The 24,194-nt window shown below is 40.6% G+C and overlaps 1 long non-coding RNA gene across 1 annotated transcript; it reads right to left on the bottom strand.

Annotated features, from left to right (window-relative positions):
- Positions 1 to 10,908: 10,908 nt before the first annotated feature.
- On the bottom strand, positions 10,909 to 12,632 carry LOC118566973. Its single transcript, XR_004933406.1, has 3 exons — positions 12,264 to 12,632; positions 12,011 to 12,089; positions 10,909 to 11,837 (listed from the first exon to the last, which is right to left on the bottom strand). It is a non-coding gene; the product is annotated as an uncharacterized LOC118566973 (long non-coding RNA).
- Between the last annotated feature and the right edge of the window lie 11,562 nt (positions 12,633 to 24,194).

The following is a 24,194-nucleotide window of genomic DNA, read 5'->3' as shown; positions in this document are numbered from 1 at the left end:
ACTAATTGTCCTCTTGACTTTCTACCATCAAAATTGATGAAATAGGTTTTAATTACCTATATAGCTTTCTTGACCTTTATTAACTTTTGTAGCTCAGGCACCATGCCAAATGGTTTTAAACATGCAGTTGTTCGGCCCCTTCTTAGAAAGAAAGTTACCTTGATCCCTCTGTTTTATGTAATTTTAGATCAATTTCTAATTTATCTTCTTTATTAATATAAGAGCGAAAATGTTTTTTTTAAAGGACAAACATTTCAAAAGAAATTTGCTCCGGCTTTAGTTAGACAAGGCAAGACTATTCATAAAGCACTTTTCAGTACAAGACGATTTAAAGTGCTATACACGAACAAACAAACAAAAAAAACATTACATAGAAAAGAAAAACATAACAGAGGAAAGGACAATGCAGTGGAATAGTAGCAGTAGGTTAAGATATAAGACAGGTTGGACTACAAAGTTCAACACAAACATTCAAAGGCAACTCTAAACAAATAGTTTTTTCTTTATTTAAAGGGTACCTCAACAGAAGACATGATTGTGCTCTCTACAACAGATTTATAGACTTATATAAGATTGGAAACGTCTTCCTAAATAATTTACCTCGGCTCTGTCCCTTCTTGTAGACATCATCATCAGTACCGCATCTGTGTGTGATCTAGATCTTTATAGGCCCCCCTTTCTGTCCTGATGTGGATAAAGGAATGCATAAGCCAGTTTTATATGGGGCCCAGAGTCTCAATAAAGATAAATGCACACACCACATTAACATATGCACACCCAGGATCTGTATATGCACACTCGATTCATAAATACATACGCAGGTTTCCCAAATGCATGCAAACTTCTCAAATGCACACAAAGTAAACCTTTTTAACCTAACTCAATCGGTCTAAGTAGTAATATAGGGTGAATGTTGGGTAAAATAAACCACACCAGGCTCCCACTAAACCACACACACACATGCAGAAAGCTACACATGCTTCAGTTAATTCCCGCATGAGGAATCTGTAAGCTGTGAGAGCGCACTCTGCCGCTCCACATTGTGAGCTGACAAAGGTGACTAAAGTTTCACTTCTACAGGGTGGTTCCAAACATGCTGCAAAGAGGATAAAGGTGGCAGCGATTCTTTACTGAGCATGAACAGAAGGAGTTGTATGCTTTCAATATTGCATCCAGAATTTGAACTTGTCAGAAAGACCGTTTAGAATATCTGTAGGTAATCTGTTGGCAGCAGGCACCAGGGATCTCTTCCTCTTCAAGTTGAACGGCTGTCACTTCTCTGACCTGTCATCACCTTGGTAATGCGGAGATGGATGAGAGGGGATTTATGTGCTGCATCTCCTGCTGGTCAGCAGCCCTCTGGACGACCACAACCGAGGCGCCGTCAAGGTTTGGATAGGGAATGTTCAATTGTTTTTCATATATCCTAAAGGATATATGAAAGGATATTCAGTGTTGAATCAGTACGATTCATCCAAATGTTTTGGACAGTGATGTGAGCAAGTGTGTTTACAGATTTATACTGCTATTGCTTTTTTGTTTTAAATCATATCACACAAAGATAACCTGGTTTTCATTTTAATAGAACATCACTATCAAAACCAAACTAGCGAAATTTGAAAAGTCATTACCTTGAAAGCTGAGCCAGTTTTGGGCCTACCTTAGCGAAAGCTGCCATCAAGCATTTGTGATAACTGGTGCTGAGTCTTATGTCATTGTGGAACAATTTTGGGCCCACACTTCTTTGCAGAATTGTTTTACTTGAGTCACACTGGAAGCATTTCTAGCATCAACAGCTTGTTTAAGATCAGGCCAAAGCATCTCAATCAGATTTAAGTCTCCAAAACCTCCGTCTTCTTTTAGGTGGACTTGCATTTTGCTTTGGATCATTACCTGCTGGACAAACCCAAGAATTCTTGAGCTTAAGGTCACAAACTGAAGATCGAACTTTGTCTCATGTTGGTATTTATGGTTTTCTCAATTACAGCAAGACGCCTGGGTCCTGAAGCAGAAAAGCATCCTGAAGCAGACCATCATCCAACCACCACCACCACACACTGTTGTTGCTTCACTATTTTCTTTTTTCTAAAATACTGTGTTAGATTTACTCCGATATGTAAAAGGAAACATTTCTTCCAAACAAATCCTCTTTGACTGATCTGATTTTGAAAGATCATCAAAGTATTTTTGGTAAATGTGAGACATGCCTTTAAGTTATTTTTGTATAGCAGTCGTATTAGTCTTGGGACAATTAAATTCATTCAGTTTTGGCCCAGTTTATTTCCTATTGTTGAATCAAGAACACTGAACTTAACAGAGAGGCAGTAGAGGCCTGCAGTGCTTTAAACGTTGTTGTTCTGGGTTCTTTTTGACTTCCTGGATGAGTTTCTTATTGTGCTCTTGGATTAATTTAGGTAGGCTGGCTCCCCCTGGGAAGGTTGCCACTGTTCCATATTTTCTTTGTTTGAAGATAATGGTCCTTACTGAGGTTAGCTGAAGACCCAAAGTCTTATAAATGACTTTGTAGCTTTTTTCCAGGACAGATATCAAAGCCTTTGTTTTCGCATCTGTTCTTGAATTTCTTTAGATCTGGGGTTAAATGTGATACTTTCTAGATCGTTTAGCCTACTTCATGCTGACAGCTTCTATTTAAGGGATTTCTTGATTCTACAAGTCTTGGCGGTAAGAAGGCCTCATCTGTCCAGAAAATGTGCTTTGACAAAGATAACTGAAACGTTTAAGTGGGACAAAAACAGAAAAAAAAAAAAATCTGCAACAGGTCAAATACTTTTTTCACAGCGCTGCGAGTTAACCGGCTATAGACGCTATCCTGTTACAGTCAGTTTCTGTCTGACCTCTGACTTCCCTTTCCCCGAGCGGGGGCTGCCTTCGTTTCACAATAACAAGTTCTCTTCAGCCCACCAAAACAAGTCTTGCAAGTGATCCACGGACCACTGATTTAATTGAGCAACGGTGCCAAATCTGTGCAGCATGGATGAGAAAACTGAAGGGATTAAAGGGGAAATGGTTTTTGCTATGGCTGCTGAAGCTGAAGTGCATTGCGCTGAGGTGGGAAAGAAGTCTCCTTTGTTCTGATGGTAGATAGTTTTTTTTTTTTTACCTGCCTCCCATTGTCTTGTTACCTTATAAATCTTCCGCGCTGACACCTGATAGCTGATATTGTGGCTCATTTGTCACCCATGTTTACGTCTGGGACGCAGAGTTTTGTCGGAATAGGATATTCTCCACCCCCATGAAGTCCCCCAAGGGTGTGGGTGCAGGGATAAGGGACACTGGGATTCAGCCGAAGGGGGTCAACATCTGGGTTGGAGGAGTGCAGGAAAGGTCTGTTACTTCATCAGGCAAATCTGTGAGCTGTCCTACAGAAACAAAGGTCTTATCATCCCCCCACAGAGCTCAGGATGGATTTAGAGCATGTTAGTTACTGAGAATACGAGAAGAAAAATCCCTTTTCTTAAAGAGACAGTTCCAGCAGCATACAGATAAATCACATTAGTGCATTTCTATGAATGATTAAATTTGGACTTGTGCCTTAAGATTTGAAGAAAATGGTTTATGCTTTCCAGAAGGATCACGGCAACAGTGGGGCACAACCATGGGATTGTTACAATTCCATGTTTTTCCCTTGAGGTTTGGTTTAATCAATTAGTTTTATAAAACTAACAGCATAAATCAATTAGTTTTATAAAATCAACTCTTAACTCCAGTTTAAATATACAAAATACTTGTATCAAGTCAGCTAAATACATTATACCATAGTTTCATTTGACATTTGTGTGTAGTTAAAAACCTTTGAGCTGTATATATATATATATATATATATATATATATATATATATATATATATATATATATATATATATAGATAGATAGATAGATAGATAGATAGATAGATAGATAGATAGATAGATAGATATCGTCTCATCTGGATATTGCATTCCTTTGGTTGGCATTTTCTTAATCCATGTTGATGTTGGACACACACCACTGTAGACATTCTAAGTAATTATATTTAATTAAGGGGTGACCTTTAGGGTCAGATAGTTGAAACCTGGTTAGAATTAGATTTTGGAACAGGACAAGGATCCTAAACACAAACCAAAACTAGGGTTTGTGTTTGGATAAAAGAGCCTTCTGGAATAGCCACCCCCCCTGGGAAATAGATACATTTAAATGAGCTATACAAATTCACCTGAAATGATTGGTCAAATATTCAGCCAGATACAAGAGCCAGCGCCTTGTTAATTCCTCAAAAAGAAAAAAGAAAAAGTTTACAGTCAAGTTGCAACCTTCGAGGGGACACGAATCCAAACAGAAGTAGGTTTTGTCCGAGATAAGTTGTGTAAATGTTTTTTTTTATTTATTGAAGTTTTTCTTGTATTATCATAGTACCATAGGATTATAATTTACTCTCTTAAAATCCAGACATTCATCCTTAACATCCAATAATTAATTTGTGGTATATCCAGGGAGTTTTGCACTGGTTGGTGTCTCTGTGCAGGTATGACTACCTGGTGTGGCCCCACAGCTGTCGCTCATTTAGACTCATCAGGAGTAGCTTTAAGAGGAGCAGATCCCATGCGGCAGCTGAAGTCCAGCGCTAACCTAAGATCTGTCTTTCCCAGGATCCAGTCCATGCTTGTCCCCGAGAGCCACTGTTCCGGTGCTCAGCTTCCTCACTCCTGGGATTCTAGGAATATCCTCGCTTGTCCACCACTGGTAACCTCCTCACTGCCCAATGGGAATCCAGAAGACCAACCACTCCTCTGTTAATTTTCGATGAACTTGTTAAATAAATGTTTTGCCCTTGTGATTGTGGCCTGTAACAGAGTTGTCCTTAGAACAAGCATGACAATTTGACATTCATTTCTTTGACACATGTATTTAAACTATATAAAACAGGACCTTTTAGCTCTATGCTAAAGAAAGTAGGCCCAGAAATAGGATGGGTGACCTATATGACCAACACAATTTTATACAGGCTGCACAGCTATTAGAACTATCGCAACAAGAAGGTCCTGAGTTTCAATGCTAGCCTTGATTCTGCATTGAGATAGTATGTTTTCCCCTTTCATGCATCCGTTCTCTTCGGTTATAAGGGCCTTCTGCCATAGTCTAAAAACATCAAGGTTAGATGGATTCATCTCTTTTGCTGTGAGTGATTTATTGAATGCATACTAATTTCTTCTGTGTGTCTCTGTGATGCCCTTGGAAGGACTGGTGACCTGTTCAGGGAGTAACTCTCTGCAAATAGGGAACAACTCCCCTCACCACACTCTAAGGATAAGTGGCAATAGTTGATGGGTGGATGGAAGATTTTATACATATGTAAGACTGTACAGAGTTTAAGAAATTGATGGTAACCTTAGGGTAAAGGATTAAAAGATCTTTTAATATTAGATTTTTTTCTAATGAAAATGTGATCTTTAGAAGTTTTACATTTCATGTTACAGTTTCATCAAACACAGAACTTCACTATAAATGAGATCACTGCTGCTCGATTTCTCGTCAAAACCAGGAAGTTAGAGCACATCTCCCCAGTTCTAAAGACCTTTCACTGGCTCCCTGTAGCTCAGAGAATAGACAGAACGGCTTACCACCTAAATACATTAAAGACCTGTTGTTGCTGTATCAACCTTCCAGACCAATCAGATCTTCTGGTTCTGGTCTAGTACGAATACCCAGAGCCAAACACGGAGAACCAGCATTCAGGTTCTATGTTCCACCAATCTGGAACAAACTTCCAGACAACAGCAGAAACACTGAGTTCCTTTAAATCAAGACTGAAAACCCACCTGGTCAGAGTTGCCTTTGACTCAATAACAGCACAAACAGTGAATTGATATTTTCACTTTTGATATTGGCTACTGGTCTCACAACCAGTGAGCATTTTGATGTGTTTATGATGGTTTTACGTTTTCATGATGTAAAGCACTTTGAACTGCCTTGCTGCTGAAATGTGCTCTGAAATGTGACTGGACTTGAGTTCAGTCTCACCCTCTATCAAATATATTTGATCATATCATAAGAATCCTAATAACTGACAATGCATGTGCACTTGCAAATAGTCACATGCTGAAAGAAAGAAATTCCCTCTCCATAGGATTGCGAGGATTGGAGCGGAGAAAACAAATGATTGGGCTTTAGTGAAGTATATCGCAACGCCAGCTTGGGTCTTAGGAGAGGGCCAGGGAAGCAGGACAATGCAGCGCTGTGCAGCTTTAAACACTCACTGGAGCGTTGGGCATTAGAATCAAAGACTGAAGATGTGAGGTCAGGGGAGGGGTCTTGGATTTTTTAAAGCAAAGAGAGCATTGTGGGATTGCAAAAATGAATGAAATCTCATGATTTAGAATCGAAAAAAAGTACGATTTTAAACCTGGGTGAGGAACTATTACACAGATCCCCATTATTTTGTAGTCACTTGGCTCTCAAAACAAGCTAAAGCCTTTTTATTTGATCCCCCTGGTTCATGTTCCTCTGTGGCAGCACACAAGCTGTGTCAGAGGAGGGATGAGGGGCCTCGAACAGTACACCACAAATAACGTTTCAAAGAACCAAGTGTCCCTCAGGCTCTGTAATATGGAGGGATTAATAACTGATTTTTGTTTCCCTTCCTTGCCCCGTCTTCCATTTTCAGCCACTCTTTTCACTTCATTATATTTTCATTCGTTTCAATCAGTGTTTCATTTCCTTTTCTCCGCTCTCGGCCCTCTTGGCAGTACATGGAGGGTCAGGACTTAAGAGGAGGAGGAAGAGAGGGAGAGAAGCAGTGCACCCCTCCAAGATCAAAGGCTTGGTTCTATTGTGAAATCTGTACAATGGAGAACTGGTGAAATACCTCCTCCGCTGCCCTAGCCCCCTCCTGGTCCCCCAGAGGCCAACTGACAATATAGCTGTGACAGGATTTTAATAGAGGTACACTCTTATAAATCAGGTCATAAGTTCATTAGACTTGATTTTAGGGTTCTATCAGCAGAGGGAATTTGTGTGTGTTGAGCGTCCCTTGTGCTTCTATTTTAAGTTTGTTTTCAAGTGAAACCTACGTTTCTGGTCACTTGGTGGCAGCAGAACAAACTTGTGATTAAAAAAAAAAAAAAGCTCACCACTTTTTTTTCTGTCAGTCTACAGGAAAAAAAGAGGAGTGGAGCCTAAATGCAGTCGATCTTATCTGTTTTTAATCTACAGCGACCACAGATGTTATGTCAGCGTTTATGGTTTTTTTTTTTTTTTTTTTTCAGATTTGGGTTTTGGTGTTGAGCAGTTAGCGTTCTGCAGGTTTGTGGAGCAAACAGCTGCTTGCTGCAGGTGAAAAAAAAAAAAAAAGGTTTCGAGTGCAATGCCGGTAAACCAACACAGGTAGAAATGGAAAATGTTCACTATTTCTTTACGCAATCTAAAATCTGCTATATCATCTGCACAGGTGTATTTTGTGGTTTCAACTTGTGAAAAGGCAGCAAACAGAATAGTTTTACAAAGTAATGAATGCACAGCCATGTCACGTGTCATTGCAGGATTTCTATGATTCATCCGTTCAACTAAATCAGTATCTTGCTATAGCATTCACACCCCGTTAACTTTCGAACATTTTGTCACGTTACAATGACAAAACATTCAGGAATTTTATTGGGATTTCATGTGACACAAAGCACTGCGTGATTGTGAAGTGGAAGCATATTGATATAGGGTTTCCTGAAATGTTTTAGAGATAAAATCTGAAAAGATGTGGCCTGTATTCCCATTCAGCTGCCATTTGTAATCGTTGCTTACTTCAGAAATCACCTTACAAAAAAAAGAGTCTACATGTCTGTAAATAAATCACAGTGTAAATCTGGCTACTCTGTTTCTGGCCTCAGAGTTTTGCTGGAGAATGTTAGTGAACCCACGCCATCATGAAGCCCAAGGGACAAAGGAGACAGGTCAGAGATAGAGCTGTGAAGAACTGTGAAGCAGGTTTAGGTTATAAAATAACATTGCACTCTTTGGACATCTCACAGTGCACCATTCAGTCCAAATTTTCATTTAAAAATGGTAAAAACTGTGAACCAACCAAGACAAGGCCATCCAACTTAGTGGACAAGCTGCACAAAGTAAAATATTAAACAAAAACACAGGCAAGAAGCCCATAGTAACTCTGGGGGAGCTGCAGAAATCCAGATCTCAGGTGGAAGAGTGTTTTAACATGACAGAAAGCTAACAACGTGCGCTACAAATCATTCCCAGTCTGAAACATGGTGGTGGCAGCATCATGCCATGGGAAATGTTTCCTTCGGGGCAGTCCTAGAAGAAAACCCATAAGGGGCTGCTGAGGACTTGGAACTGACTTGAGACTCCAACAAGACAATGATACCACATGTATAACCAGAGCTACAAGGGGATGGATTTTGATCAAGCTATTTTACACGGGAAATGGAGAGCAGTTTGAGTCGCTACATGTAGTAGACACAACCTCTTAAAGACAGCTTTAATTGTTGTCCACGGAGTATTCATTTTTATTTGTAAAAATATGATCAAAATCTATCAGTTCACAATTCTGTGCTACTATGAGTTAGTCTATTACAAATAACTCCCATGAATTTGGTAGAGTGTGTTGTTGTAAACTGGCATAAAGGGTAAGACAAAAAACAATTCAGTGGGTATGAATAGCCCTGGACACTTTACAGATGAAGTGAGCCTCATACAGAAAAGAGAAAAATCCAGCGACTTGAGGGGAACATACAGTACACAGGCATAGTTATTACATGAAGAAAATTAAAAGACTATGTTGGAAGACAAACACTTTACAGAGATTGATATCTGCTTTTTTTCAATCTTTGTCACATGTGTTGTGGTAAAAGCAAAGGTGAAAGTAACCACAATCTAGAGCATGACACACAGTATCCTGTCTGTACACAGGCTGGATGTGAGAATGGGGACGCCCCTTCAAGTTTAAGATGCAAAGTTTAGTCTCAAGCCCTCGGAGCAGAAAAGTCCCCACGGAGCCCCCCTCGGTGGAGAGCTGATGGTCGGGGTTATGCCCCTTTAGCTGTAACCACTGAATGACCCCAACATCCACACCACTGAAGGAAACCCAAATGTCTCTGCAACCTAAAAGGCCCCACACCTTAAGGACACTCCTATATATTTCTCTTTTAGAGTTTTAAGTGCTCAAGCGCTTGTAGTTATTGCCTTCTTTTGCAAGTAAGCCCCCGCCGCCACCCCATGCACACACACATCCCGCTCCTCGCCTGTGAGGCTTATCTGTGGGGATGGAGGGGAGAGAGAAGGAGAGAATGAAGAAGACCGCCACTTTCATGGCTGAGTTAGGAGCTATTAGCCCCCCGTGTGCTCGGCCCTGTTCTTCCTCCTCTCAGTATTAATCTGCAGTGACAGCTTCACTGTTTACCAAATCCACCCAGGATCCTGGGGGATGACCGTCCGGCGCCACTCGGCTCCATTAACCCTTGACCTCCACCGTTACTGCACCAGAGCCAGGCCTAGGGCTCGGGGTGAGCTTGGCCCGAGCGACCAGTCGGACACCTGTCTGATGTCCAAGAAAGAAGGGCTACCGTCACACAAAGCCGTTCTGTCCACAATAATGTGTCCCAGCCGAGCCGCACAGGACCGGCTGCCATAGCGCATTCACTCACATCCTCTTGTCAACTTTGCATGTGGACATTAGAATAAAAAAATGGAGGGGTTAGAATGTTGTTTTTTTTCTTTCTTAACAGCTGGGCCTGACTCTCACTGTTGGTGTGCAGGTCTGTTTTACGAAAAAGCGATTCAAGCTGGATTTACTATCATCACATTTATCTGTCGAGTCATACTGAAATTGCCTGGCTGTAGTTTGTGGATTTTTGTTTAAACTTTTATTGTGTTATAAAACTTCTACTGAGTTTTCCTCCATGAGGTTAACCTTACCTGTAGCACCCTGGTTAGCCTGCACCGTCTGCTGAGACGGGGGAAGATTTTAAACACAGATTACGCACTGTTTATCTCTGCCACATGTTCTTGTAAAGCACGGGGAGCTCTGACTAAGCTGCCCTGGTTGATCTCATAATGTTTAACTTGCACTTGTAAGACTGTTGCTATTGGCCAAACTGAGCCTCTGAACAACTGACTAAGAAGTAGCTGTGACGGCGTCACACCACAGTGCTGACGAGCTCTTCTGGGGTTTGTCCTTGTGTAACTCCAAAGCACTCGTGCTCAAGAAGTAGTTCTTTTATTGCTTTGATCAGCATGAGTTCATCACGTTAGTGGGACAGATTCAGTCTCAGAAGATGATTTCTGCAATCCTTGGTTGATGAAAAAAAAAAAATCAAGATTAAAAGGATAAATCACCTTTGCTTAAGTAAAAAATATATATACTTAAAAACACTTGGTCAGTAAACAACAATCAGTAAACTGCATTCAGTCATACATGTGATTAGTCAGGAACCACTGATGCAAGGATTTTGGGAACTGTCTGTTATATGCACAGTGCCATGCAAAAGTATTCACATCCCTTTGACACATACACCTTTTGACATGTTGCAACCACAGATTTCAGGGGAATTTAATTGGAGTTATACGAAAGGCCAATGCACGATTGTCAAGTGAAGGGAAAATGATTCATGATTTTACTTATTTTTTTATTTTTACCAATAATATTCTAAAAAAGGTGCATTTGTACTCAGCCCTTTTGAGTCAACACTTTGAAGAACAACCTTTTGTTGGCAAGTCCACCAGCTGTGGATGTCTAGATTGCAGTTTTTTCCCCCCATAAAACAGCCTAATCTTAATCGAACTGGACAGAAAGCGTCTTCTGAAAAGCAATTTTCACATCTTACCACAAATTATCAATTGGCTTGAAGTGATTACAGGAATCTGTCCAAAAGCCTTTTTATAGTGTTTCTACTGATTATAGGGTTGTCCAACTGGTTTGTGTCTAGTGGGTCATTTAGTAAATCAGAATTATAGCATTCATGTACATCTGCCAAGTGTTGGTAAAAGAAAGTTTCTAGAAATCATCCAAATATTGTTTTCTTCAACTTTTTTTATATTCAAAAGAAAGCTGTGAACCGAATAGCACACCTAAATAGTTATCACCTCGTGTTGATATTTTCCCTGTTTCTGTAATAGCTGGATCTCTCTATTTACAGAACTCAAAAAGAAGATACACACAGTTTAACAACACTGAGATGACATCAGCGTCAGTGATTAGATTGCACAGGTGACATTAGGTGGACAGACTTCGGGAAAGTTTTCAATATACTAACTAAAGAACAGGGGACCAAATGTAGTACCTTGATGTACACCAACTGCTTGTTTTATTGCATACATTCTAAACATTGTGAATACTGACCTGAAGGATGTACGGCAGTCATTTATTAACTCTGCGAAATGAAAGGCTCTTCTTTCATTTCAGACCGAACGAGGAGGTCCACATGCTGATGCCACAGAGATATTTGTGTTCACAATGTCAAAATACACTCAGAGTCACACTCCCCACCAATGTGCAAAGAAACATTAACATGCGCATGGATATGCATTCACACACACACACACACTATGAAAATCAAGCCCAGCACCCTTGGTCCTCTAACCAGACATGGTGAGTGACAGAACACCAGGTCCTTCCATCAGCAGCCTGTAGACTCCCTCCCCATCCTCCTTCGACCTCTGACACTGACGACAACCGACTGTCATCACCGTCACTCCTGGAAGATAAACACTCCATCTCCAGTGTTTGTTCTCCTGCTGATGTATGCTCACTTTATGTGTTTCTGAGTGGGTCCACTCCTCTTTAAACATTGGATTTGTTGCTATTTCTTTTCTTCACCCTTTCCTTCGCCCACCTTTAAAAATTAAAAAAAATTATAAGTTAATTGTCATACGCCTTTTTTTTTAAATCAACTCCAGCCCACCTGGAGCCAGGACAAGAGTCAACACTACTTCGATTTTTCTGCTGAATGTTCGTGGAAAAGCAAGGTTTCGGTCACAAAACGCTTGCCAAAAAAGAAATATTTACCCTGTGTGACGCAAGCAGTCCCTCCTATTGAAACACTCTCGGCTATATTTAGTCCTCACCGCCAGACCAAAGTGCCGCCCTAATCAAGATAGCATGAAAAGCAGAAAATGACTCTTCTTAAGCAGCAGTCCCCCCTCCCCTACCCAATCCAACTTAACTCTCCCAGCACATTTCCAGTTACAGCCTCTGACGCATCGCAGAATTTCAAACCTCCGAATGAACTGAAAACTCAGGTTCTTGAAAAATGTCATACCTGAACTCCCCTCAGTCATACGGCACACCTTTTTCATACTCCTCCTCAGCTACTTTCAACAGAATATACACAAATGCTTCTATGATTTTCCTCAAACAAATCAAATGTAGAGGGGCTGGAGGTTGGATAAAGGCAAAAGAGGTTTTTGTGGTGTTGGGAGGTAATGAGCGAGAGCCTGAGTCCAGTTTTCAGGCTCCTCCTCTCCCAGGAGAACCTTTGAGCGACAGCCAGCTGGAAACCATTGACAGGAGTTTGGGGGTTTTTGTTAGCCAACGTGGAGAGGGGCTTGATGGAGGGGATCACGGGGGCCTGCCTGTCTTCACGAATCTGCTTTCTGAAACCAAAAAAAAGTCAATGAGCAAATGTGGGCCATGTTAATTCCAAAACGGGGATGTAAGCAAGAAGTAGAATGAACAGTTGTCTTAATAATCTTCTGTGGTTCCACAAAAAGGCACAAACAAAGGGAGGTTCCTACTTTTCTAAAAGGGGCCAATCAAGGAATTCGGTTTTTCCCAACAAACATTCCTGAGCGAAGCTGCACTAAAACGAAGGTTATCTGCTCAAGTGTTGTTGAGATGTTGCATTAAAGTGTCAGCACGAAAAACAACATCTGCACGCGTGCTGGATGGAGACAACGTGCCGATTTGAGTCACTTGGCTTTTCAAGCAATGCCAGAATGTCTGAGCAAATCCGACAGGTCATGAGTCATAAGCACGCTTCTTAATTTAAATAAATGTGTATATGCAATGTGAAAAAAAATACATTTATTTTGAATGCATTTCTTCAGTTAGTAAAAACATATCATGTTAATGAATAATTATTTTCAACAAAATTCCTGGTGTCACACTTATTGGTCCCAGTGCTGTTAATACTTTGTATAACTCGATATACCATAGGTCTGGGGACTGTGATGGTTATGGACAAATATTGATTTTGTCTTTTAAAACCATTCTTGGGTTGTTTATTTGGATCTGGCCACATGTTTTGGATGATTATCCTACTGATGATGGCTCATGTCCGGCTTTCCGGTTGAGGCCAACAGATTCTTATTTAAAATTTCCTGATATTTTAAAGAGTTTACGATACCAGCACCCTGACTCCTTTAGATTTAAAGATACGGCGCCAAAACAATTTGCTCTCAGACAGACTTCAGAACAGCAGTAACAGTTCAGTTTGTTTTGCCATATGCAGAATAAAAAAAAAACTCATTGGAAAGGAGATGCAAATAGCTCAAGTGCACGATTTAAGATTTACACAGACAAAGGGGCGAAAACCATAGCCACCCAGTCTAATACGACGAGAGGAGCACATAAAAAGAAGAATTTAAAAACAAATACTAAAACCCTAATGAATAAAATAAAACAAAAAGCCAAAAGTGCTTTTAGCAGTCATTGTAGAGTCTTGTTGTTTAAAATCATTACAGCGTGAGGAAAGATGCTTATTGTGGCGCAATGTCCCACATCTAATGGCCCAACAGAGCTTCCCAGAAGGGAGAAGTTCAAACAGGTCTCTGGCAGGATGCAAAGGGTCCTTAATGATGGCTAAAGCCCGAGAGCAAAGTCTTTGTTGATAAATGTCCTTCAGAACTGACAAGTCCTCACCAATGATCCACATGGGAGAGAGCGTGCCACTCGGTTTGAACATTTCCTTTCTTTAGTAGAAACATTTCCGAACCACACTGTGCCTTTGTGAGGAGGCTTTCTATTGCACAGTGGTAGAAGTTTAAGACAGAATGTTTATCTTTGGTAAAATCTTTAAATTTATGCAGAAAGAAAAGCCACTGTCAAGACTTTTTGACAATGGCACTGGTATTCATATTCCAGCTGAGGTCGTTTGACAAAGAAACACCAAGAAACTCATAGTTTTCCACAATTCGCACTTGCATACCATTTATAAAAGCAGGTAAAAATGGATTGCTGTTTCCTGAAATCATAAACCAACTCAATGGTTTTAGATCTATTCAGAACCAGGTTATTTTCCTTACTCCATGATATTAAATGTTCCACTTCAGTTCTATAACCAGAGTCGTCATATGAGGAGATCAGACCAATGATAGTTGTACCACCTGAAAACTTAAATCTGAACTTGCTGCATTGGACATTTTACTGGAAAATATTGTTAATTTGTGACGTTAAATGTTTTTTCAGTTTTTTATTTTTGTTTTCATTCCACATTGGCTGCCACAAAACCTTTGATTTAAGATGAAGACACTTGAGTTTTGAAATACATTACACGATGATCCTTTAATTGATGAAAATTTGCTCTTGTGGCTAAATCTTGCATATTTACATGACAGTCTAATGCCGTCACATTGATTAATACGCATTTTCCCATTATAACATAAACACAAAGACCCTCTGTTTGTACCTCTGCAAACAAACACAACAGTGGCGTATAACAGGCTGATCAACACTCATCTTCAGCTGCTCAGCTCTGTGCTAACCACAAAAACAAAGAAACAGTCAAAATAGAAAATAAATAATTAAAATAATGTTCCTTTTCTTCCCTGCACGCTCCCTTTTGCACACCGGGTGTTAAACTAGATCCCAAATGCAAGCACTGGAGTGCTGTCTCCTTCTCTCCCTTTAATCTCTCCTCTGGACTTTTGGAGCACATATGGAAAGCATGTTTTTATCAGTTTATCGGTAATGGAGCCATGCGCACAGCTGGTTTCCATTTCCATCGGTCGAAAACAGCAGAAGAAACATGGCTTCCCTGCTCCACAGTGATGGTTTGTCGAAGCGTTCAAAAGGGGCCAGACACATTGAGGTTTCTACCACTAAAGTTTTGAAGCTTGTTGCGGATGTCAAAATTAATATAAATATTAACCCAGATGAAATGTAATACTACGGCCTTTGCAGAAACATGTGTTTTTTTTTTTATATGTTCAATAGAAATTTCATACTGACCCGTTGAAAATTACAAATGTCTGGGGTCTGGAGAGAACTGGAAATGATGAGAAGCATCAACATTTCAATCAGCTTTCATATGAACATTTCCAAAACAATCCATGAAATGAATCACATATAATATCCAGTGAAAACACTTATAAACGTCTGTTTTCTCTGGAGTTGGCTGACAGTCAAAGATCTCATTCATTCCTTTACAAATGTATGATTGCATCAATGGCTGAAGCCAAAAACCAATCAAATATAATGTGTGTTGGTTCCATTCCATTATTTATTTATTTTTTTTTTTTTTGTTTGGCTGTCCACAACTGATATGTCATTCCTGCTCTTTAGAGACGTGCTGATCCCCCAGCAGAGTGCTCATAGCTAACAAATGATTACAAGAACATGATCACAGTTTTTGGATTTCCTTCAGTCGCCCCCCTGGGAGAGTGGTCACAGCTCCCCGTGTCCTGATTCTTCCTGGCTGCCTCTCACAGGGATGATTGGAAAACCCTTTTTTGTCCATTGCAGATGTTTCTTAAGAAGCAAAACAAAGCAATTACCCAACTTTGCATTGTTTTTCTTTTTGCTCAGAATGTACATCACACACAGATCACACTGTGGGTGCAAGAGTGCCGCAACATGCGCACTTGAAACTAGATACCTCATCTGAGGTGGCTGCGTGGAAAAATACCAAGCTGCAATGGCATCACTGAAGAAGTGTGTGTGTGTGTGTGTGTGTGGGGGGGGGGTAAATGAGGAGGCTGATTGTGGGCTGATGACTTCAAACAGTAATAATCTGTGTACAGGGTTTTGCAAAAGGATTCTTATCTCTTGAAATCTTCCACATCTTGACATGATACAACCACAACCCTTAACGTAGGTTATTGGACTTTTGTTGTTCAGACCTATACAAAGCAGGGGACAATTGTGAAGTGGAAAGAAATGATGCGTTTGAAAATGTTTCCAAAATAAAAGTCCGTAAATGGTGGCATGCATCTGTATTCATTCCTGCTGAGGCAACACTTTGTATAAGGTGATGGGGCTGCATGGTTGTCTCCAACAACTATGCACATTTAAAGACCAAAATGCTTGCCTTTTTATGCTAAATGAGAAGCTAGCTCGGCCAATTATTATTATTTTTTTTAGGAGCGTTTGCGAACACAGATGGTCATCTCTTGCCACATATTCTAACTTGGCTTTCGGACGTGGAGCATTGCAACACATTAATGTGCTTTGATCTAATCTGTCCCAACATTGCTCTGGCTGTATATTTAGGGCAGATGTTGCTTTGTTTTCTTCCAGGAATTCCCTGTATTAAGCAACCACGCAGGTCAGCTTTGACGAGCTTCTCTAGTCCTGCTGGAAAAATCAAAGCATTACTGTAATATGATGCTGCCACCACCGTGTTTCACCAGGGGAAGATGTGGAGTATTACGCTTCCACTGCACGTTGCACTTTGCGTGTAGGGCAAAAACCTTAATATTCATTCTCTTCCAGATGTTTGCTTTATCCTCTACATAGCTTAAACTGAAATAGTTGGTGTTTTCTTCTTCCCCTCTTTCATAAAGGTTAGTGTTGTGAGGAGTAGAACCGCAGTTTCACCCAACTGTGCTGTGGATTCCTGCAGCTACTTCATAGTTACAATGGACCTCTGGGTTGTTTTTCTGACTAATTCCATCAAACCTGTATTTATACAGGTAGTCTCATTGAGGCATGACTTCTCATTCACAAGAGAGACCTGTCTTCAGTTTTATTTTCAGATGATGGATTGAACATATTTCTGAGAGATGTTCAAAGTTGAGGTATTGTTTCATAACCTAACCCTGCTTTTAACTTCTCTACAACATTTCCCCCAATCTGTCTGTCATGTTTGTTGTCCTTCGTGATGCTGTGTGTTCTCTAAAGTTGTTGAAGAAAGCGCTGAGGATTTCACAGAACATTTGTGTTTATGAAGAAATTGAATTACACACAGGCTGACTTCTGAATACAGGTGGGTGCTCTGGGTTTTATTTAGTGTAGCGTAGGGTGTTGAATAAATGCATGGCACACATTTTTGATTTTTGTTAAAAAATAGAAATAAAAATGTTTTTTTTTTTTAAATGAACTTCTCAATATCACACACAATTGAAGTACTATAACTTGAAATGTAGTGTTTTAAAGTAAATTTTTTTTTTTGAAAGAGTTCAAGAGGTGTGAATACTTTAGCAATAAGCTAATTCCCTATATAAGAATATGCAGCTTTATGGGTAAATCTCTTCGGTACAAGACTTGAGCAAGCGAGAAGTTATGTCAGAGAGGGAGACCAGAGCCAAGGACCTACTGTCACATCATAAGTTTTAAGAATGTCATAGCAAAAGTGGTGAAGTAAGAGCCATCCTACACGCAGCAGACAGTGACACTCAGACTCAGGTTTGCCTAACTTGGTCATAGAGACCAGTTCCACCAGCGCCCTTCACAGTCTTGAGCTTACCGTGGGATAAAGGCAACAAACTAGGCCAATGTGTCAGCGGTCCTCCTTCACGTACATAATCAATGGAAACCCAACAAACAAGACCGAGTTAAAAAGTTTGTAATTCATAAGTAAGCAAAACTGGTAAAAAAAAAAGACCTATAAAAGGCAGATGTTGCTTTAAAACGCAAAAATGCTCCGCTATGACCGTATGTCTCCAAGTGTTTGTGCTTCATAATTAAAACATTTACAGCGAACCAGCGTCATCCTGTCCCAGCGCTATTCATCGAGGGGCTTGAGAAAAACACGTCAACGCTTGGATGTTTATGAGTCTGTAGGTAATCTGCTTAAAAAAGAAAAGAAAAAAAAAGTTGCATGTTTTGATTTGACCCAAGTATGCGGAGCGAGGCTTGATTTCATTTGCCGAAGTAAGAACAACTTTAAGTCTTGGTTTTCATCACCACAATCACATCATTAATTTGAGTCACAGAAAATTAAAAACAGCTTGGGACTGAAGGAGGCTGAATCATCTCTCTTGGTGAGTTAACTAGAAAGCTCTGAAACTAAGGAGCTTCGTGAGCCAAGTGACATCACGATTCCTTCAAAATTATTGGTCATTATGTTACGCAGATTTACAGACTCTAGACTCGGTCTATCGTCTTGAGTCTGCGTGCCAGTATTGTGACAGGACAACGCAGGCTTTTTAAAACATGACTGTCCACAGCCCACCGCTAGAACCTGAAGTGTAGCACGTATGGAGGAAACGGTTCCAGTTGGAGAAATCAGATCCATCTATGGGGAATATCCTAAAATAAACCCCTCTGTTCTCCCATATCAGGCCTTGTATAAATAAGATAGCACTGCAGGCTCACTGCACCATGGGAATTAGCCAATCCAGTCCTGTAAACATCAGCCAATGACTTCTGGCAGGCTGGGCCAACTCTCAGGAGGGGAGGTTCTGCACTGGAATTCATAAATAAATCACTTTTTCTGGGAGGATTATGTGTCCACGCTCCCCCCGTCCTCCCAGCACCCCCGCCCCCTTCTTAAAGGAAAAAATAAAAATAAACAGAGCAAAAGCAGAAATAGCAGAGTTTAAGCACTGCTACAGGAAATGATCTGTCCCCCTCGCCATAATTTGGGTACATTACATTCATAGCGTTTGCGTTTAGTTGAACAGAACCTTTTTTTGGACCACGTTACACAACTTTACTCTGCTGGGTTCAAATGACCTTTAGCAGGGTTACTTGTTTTCCTAACAACTGGCAGCTTTCGACTTTTATTCGTGCCATTAACAGGTTTCAAGAAGAAGTAATCCAGTTCTATTTAAATGTATTTTGCCCCTGGTTATAATCACCTTCACAGAGGAACATAGAGGTCAAGTCACAGAGTTAGAATCCACATACAAGTGAGATGTTTTTTAATAGATAAACGCAGTCTGAGTGAAAATAAGAAACAATCAACATAACGGTCCCTTAATCCCATGATGTTTGGTGAAAGCTGGATTTGGAAATCACTGTGTCGCAAGAGCCTGGAATCTGCTTCGAAAAGCAGTTCGTGAGAACGGCTGTATTGCAATAGTAGCGGTGGCATGCATCATTAAAACATAGTCAAAGTCACATTTTTGGATCCAAAACAGGTCTGCTGTGTGTTATAAGCTAAACCTTTGTTTGTATATGTGAATTATTCTACAATAACTGAAGGAAACATTTTCTTGAGCTTGGAAAACATTAGCATTTTCATATAGCTGCTGTTGAAAGTATCACAAGGTAACTCAAGGCATATTATTGATGATTATTCAATTATTTAATCAGTTTTCAGTTCAGACTAATTATAGTGCAAGGAAGATTTTTTTGCCTGGAAAAGTCCTTTTTTCCAACCATAAAAAATGTAAACATGGATAGTTTGCACACCGAGACTTTTTTTACTTTGGTCAGATGAAACTAAGGGTTGGCTTTCCAGCAGCAAACGCTCCAGGTGAGTCAGGAATAAAAAAAAAAAAAAAAAAAAAGATGTATATGTGGAAAGCACCTCATGCTTACTATTAGGTGGATACTGTTGGTTTGTTTCTCTCCCAAAGGCCTTGGGAACCTTACTGTGATCCATCACTATTTTATCACTGGAATATGGGTCTTCTATTGGGTTTTTCAACAGGATAATGTTTTTTTTCTGACAGACCCCCTTTTTGTGGTTATTGCACCACTCAACAAGAGCTGTTAGGCAGGTTAAATTATAAACCCTCCACCACTCTCCCTGACAGCTATTTTACAAGCAGGAAAAGTCCTGGTGTACATAAATAAATATCATACTGAATACATGCACTGGACGTTGCTGACTCGCTCGGCTCCATTGCTTCACTTTGTTTACTCGTTGTCTGCATGCCCAATATCATACCTCCGGTCACGTTTAAATTTCATGGGTGTCTTTTTAAAAAAAAGAAAACAACGCAAAGGAGATGTGTTAGCACTCCACAAAAAATATTTACATGTATTCTAATATTACATTGCTGCTGAGGTTGTCATGAACAGAAACGGAGGACCCAGAATTCAACCAGGTAAGTAGGTTACGTTTTAAGACAGTTTATTGAATAACAGATAGTGGGTCGTAACAGGGGTGACAGGCAAGCAGTCAAACCAACAGGATAAAGCAGAGTTCGTAGTCGCAGACAGTCCTAAGTCAATACGGGGTAGCCAGAAGTGCAGGAATGACCAGAGCAGAATCCAGGAGCAGAGTCAGGTAACAGATCCAAGTTCGGTAACAGGCAGGCTTGATAAGCAGACAGGGGTCAGGCAGGCACAGATAATCCAGAGACAAAACAGGTCGGGGAAAACAGGCAGGTAGTCAGATCAGGCAGGAAAACAGGTAATTTAGGGAACAAGCTGGCACAGGAAATCCAGAGGCAAAATCGGGTCAGATCACAGGTAGACAAAGAACAGAGAATGCTGGACTAGACTCACAGAATGGCTCGGACTAATCTGGCCCTGAACAGAGGTTTGAGGCAGGTATAAATATAGGAGTGCACAGGTGATCCTGAGTTGAAAACTAATTACGGGTGACTAGAGAGACTGATCAGAGGAAGGGTGGTGGCTTGAGATGGGACTACTGGCTGGTGACTGAGATGAGAACTGAGCTGGCTGATTACTGGCTGGTGAATAGGTTAAATAAAGAGAGGTTCAAAACTAAACTAACACAAAACCCAAACTATGACAGAGGTGGGGTAAGTCGACCAGTATCTGGAAAAAGGCTTCATATTCCAAGTTCCAAGTCTCTAATTAAATAGTGTCCTACATTATGGTCAGTACCAACAAAGCTATACTCAGTGATACATCAACACAGTGACCCTTTGACCTCTAAAATTAATATGAAACATCTAAAAAAACTTCTAGAATACATGAACATGTATGCATTTGCATTTGAGTATAAACCCAGCTTATACTATACCCTTTTCCAAAATAACTGTAGTGTTTGGACACTCTATGCATTAAGAGGAGCATCTGTAAACAAAGGAAATACATGCAGGTCATCTAGCTCTACCATCTTGCTGCACTTCCACGTTGTATTAACACCTTCTGTTGATAACGCATACTTTGTTCCCAAAACTGGTGGAATGCTCATCGGTTCACCCCAAAACACCAACGTACGAAGGCACCAGAACCACAACAGTTTTAAAATTGAGAGTTATTTTGGAGGAAACACGATAACGGTGATTTACCATTCTGTGTCATGGAACCCCAGCTATCCATACTTCCTTTGTATCTCAATAAATTTGACCATTGTCTCTAGAGAGTTCTCTTGCACATGGGTCAGGAGTTACCACAAACCATCACAAAGGGAGAAATTTGGAGGATTTTGGCACAGATCTTCCTCTCTGTGATAACCTGATAACGTGTGGATAGGTAAGCCTACGTGGTCCACTCCATATGAGTCTGCCAACAGATGGAACAGTAAGAGGTGGAGCAACATGAAAATTCTTTCTTAATCTGAAAAATGTTGGTGATACTTCATTAGAAACTGCTGATAGACAGCATTTTTCCAGATGGCCAGCTTTGACTTATTTATGGCACACTGGTTTCATGGTAAGCGATTCTAATCATCAATTACGGTGCTATTTTTCACAAGAATAAATTCAATAACAAGTGAAGATCAAGATACAAGAGCATCACGGAAACAGTAATGAAGCACACTGTGGCCCAATGAAAGTCAATAAAAGAGGGTGTATTCCCAATGGAGGAGGTTGCTGTTGTTGTTTTTGTTCTTTAATATTGCTAACTTCTTCTTGTGTGGGCATGAATGGGTTAAATGGCTGCTCTCCAAGACGCCTCATACCCCCAGATGTGCGCCGAAGCATCAAAGAGTGGAACACCGCTCGCCTCCTCCTCGTGTTCCATATTGTCTGCAGCTCAACTTTGTTCATACAGTTAAACGCTCAGAAAAACCTTGTGGGTGTGAAGGATGCCTGCAAAAAGGAGTCACACACAGATCAACCTCCAGCATCCGGTTTAATATGATCTGCACACAGGTGCTGCAACCCCACAGGACACCCGAAAACACAGGTTGGCACACATTTGTCATCCGCCACAGTTACAAGTCAGGAAATTAAGTAAATCTTAACATCTGCTAACACGTTAAGTGAGGAAGAAATAGGTTATTTCAGGTCTGAAATAGCTTTACCACACTTTTTTTTCGGGCCTGTAACAAATGTGACTGGGGAAAGTAAGGGGGCTTCCTTTTTCCACATCAATAAGATAAGAAAGGAAGTGACATCAGTTCCTGTTGCATACTGAGCTGCAGCAGCACAAGGCAAACAGTGAGAAATGTGTGCTCTATGCGTACAGAACAAAAACACTGACACAAACGAAGTCAGATCTATATGAAATGCGTATCAAATGCTCCGTTTTTACCTTATGACCATTATTTACCATTCTATCCCAGCGCTCAACTGGGAAATCATATTTTAATTATTTTAGTTAATTTTGCTCAGATAAAAATAAAATGTGTGAGAATGCAAAGTGGATTTTGTGGAGTCAGTTCTTTAAAACCTACAGGGTTTTTTTTTCAGTCATAACGTCATCACGGATAGGAAGTTGTCCTGCAGTAACCTTACTTAACTTTGTCTGTCAGAACAGACAATTCTGGAAAGATATAGTGTTATCAGAGTTTAATCAGCTCTGTCAATAATTCTGAAAAGTATCTGACTCGTAACTGCCATATTAACCTTTAATTAATATCAACTCTGACAGCAATCGAGTAACACTAATATTGGTGTAACTCCCTAAAAGCATGACTTTTATTATGGGAGCACGCCTAGATTGCAAAATGTAAGTGAATTTAGTCAGAGTGGGAAGAGTAAAGAGATACACAAAACTCTCTCCTTTGGGTTGAGATGTGAAAAAAGTGCGTCCCAGTAAGCTTGACCATGGCCAGAGAGAACACATTGAGCAATATTGTTTGTAAACTGAACCCTGAACTTGTGACTGCAGGGTTCACGGCATGAGTCACAGCCTGTGGTGTTGCCAAGGTTTAGCAGCTCAGTAAACATGGCAACGGGCTGCCAAAAAGGAGAAAGTGCCCTGGAAAGTACCTAAGATAATTCACAGCGCAAAAACACATGCTTCGGCCTCAAACGCTTGATAAGATGTGCCACTCTGCCACACTAGCTGGATATCTATAGGGAGAGGAAGAAAGCAGAGATTAAAACGTGCAGTCAGAGGATGCATGTAGGCAGAGTGTATTGTAGCTCTTTATGTCATAGATGTGAAGGCTGTAATCAAACAGTATAAAGGAAACAAGGTGATACGAATCTGTATTGCGTGTTCGCATCCGCTCAAGTGGTCTACTTTGTCGATAATATGACATTTAGCTCTCAGTTCTGAGAGGTTGGGTTTTTTTTTAGAGCCTGTCTAACCCATACACGGTCTCACCTTGTTTCGTTTCGTGGGCGACGCAGTTATGAATCATTTCAGACACTGTCGGGGCTGTGAAGGCTTAACTTGCCACCGTAGCTCCAGATAGCGAATCTGCAGGGTCACATGAAGGCAGAGTTGACACACTGTCACAGTCTGAAGTCCAGACTTTGAACCCACTCCTCTTTGGACTTGGCTGCAACTCAAACAGGCAACAGGCCGTTTGCTTAGGCTGATAAACAACTCCCGGGCACGGAAACAAGCTGACTGAGAACAAGCAGAGCCGAACGTTTGCACATCCTTCATTTGGCACGTGCGAATGTTCCTTCTTCAAATCGTCTAACCAAGGGTTTTCAAGATTATACCAGTACATTTGCAAATGAAAGCGGTCATCACCTCACCATGGGCTTTTTTTTTATTTTTTTATTACAGCTCGCAATCTCAGAATCATTTTTGGGTTTATGGAAATTTTCAAACGTTTCAGTGCACACAAGAGCCCTGTGTCTTGTGTCTTCACTACCACACATTACAGCAGGACATGAGCACAGGAAGTGGGCAGAAAGGGGACTTTTGTGCACACTAAAATAGCTTGTCAAAAACAAAGATCTATGTCTTTAACATTTTACGGTTGCATGTGTTGTCCATTGTTCGTCTGTCTGAGCTCACTGCACCCATACAAACGGGA

Source organism: Fundulus heteroclitus, chromosome 19 (assembly GCF_011125445.2).
Source record: "Fundulus heteroclitus isolate FHET01 chromosome 19, MU-UCD_Fhet_4.1, whole genome shotgun sequence".
NCBI classification, from domain to species: Eukaryota; Metazoa; Chordata; class Actinopteri; order Cyprinodontiformes; family Fundulidae; genus Fundulus; species Fundulus heteroclitus.
The sequence above is the reverse complement of the archived record's forward strand: the minus strand, read 5'-3'. Positions and strand labels throughout refer to the sequence as shown.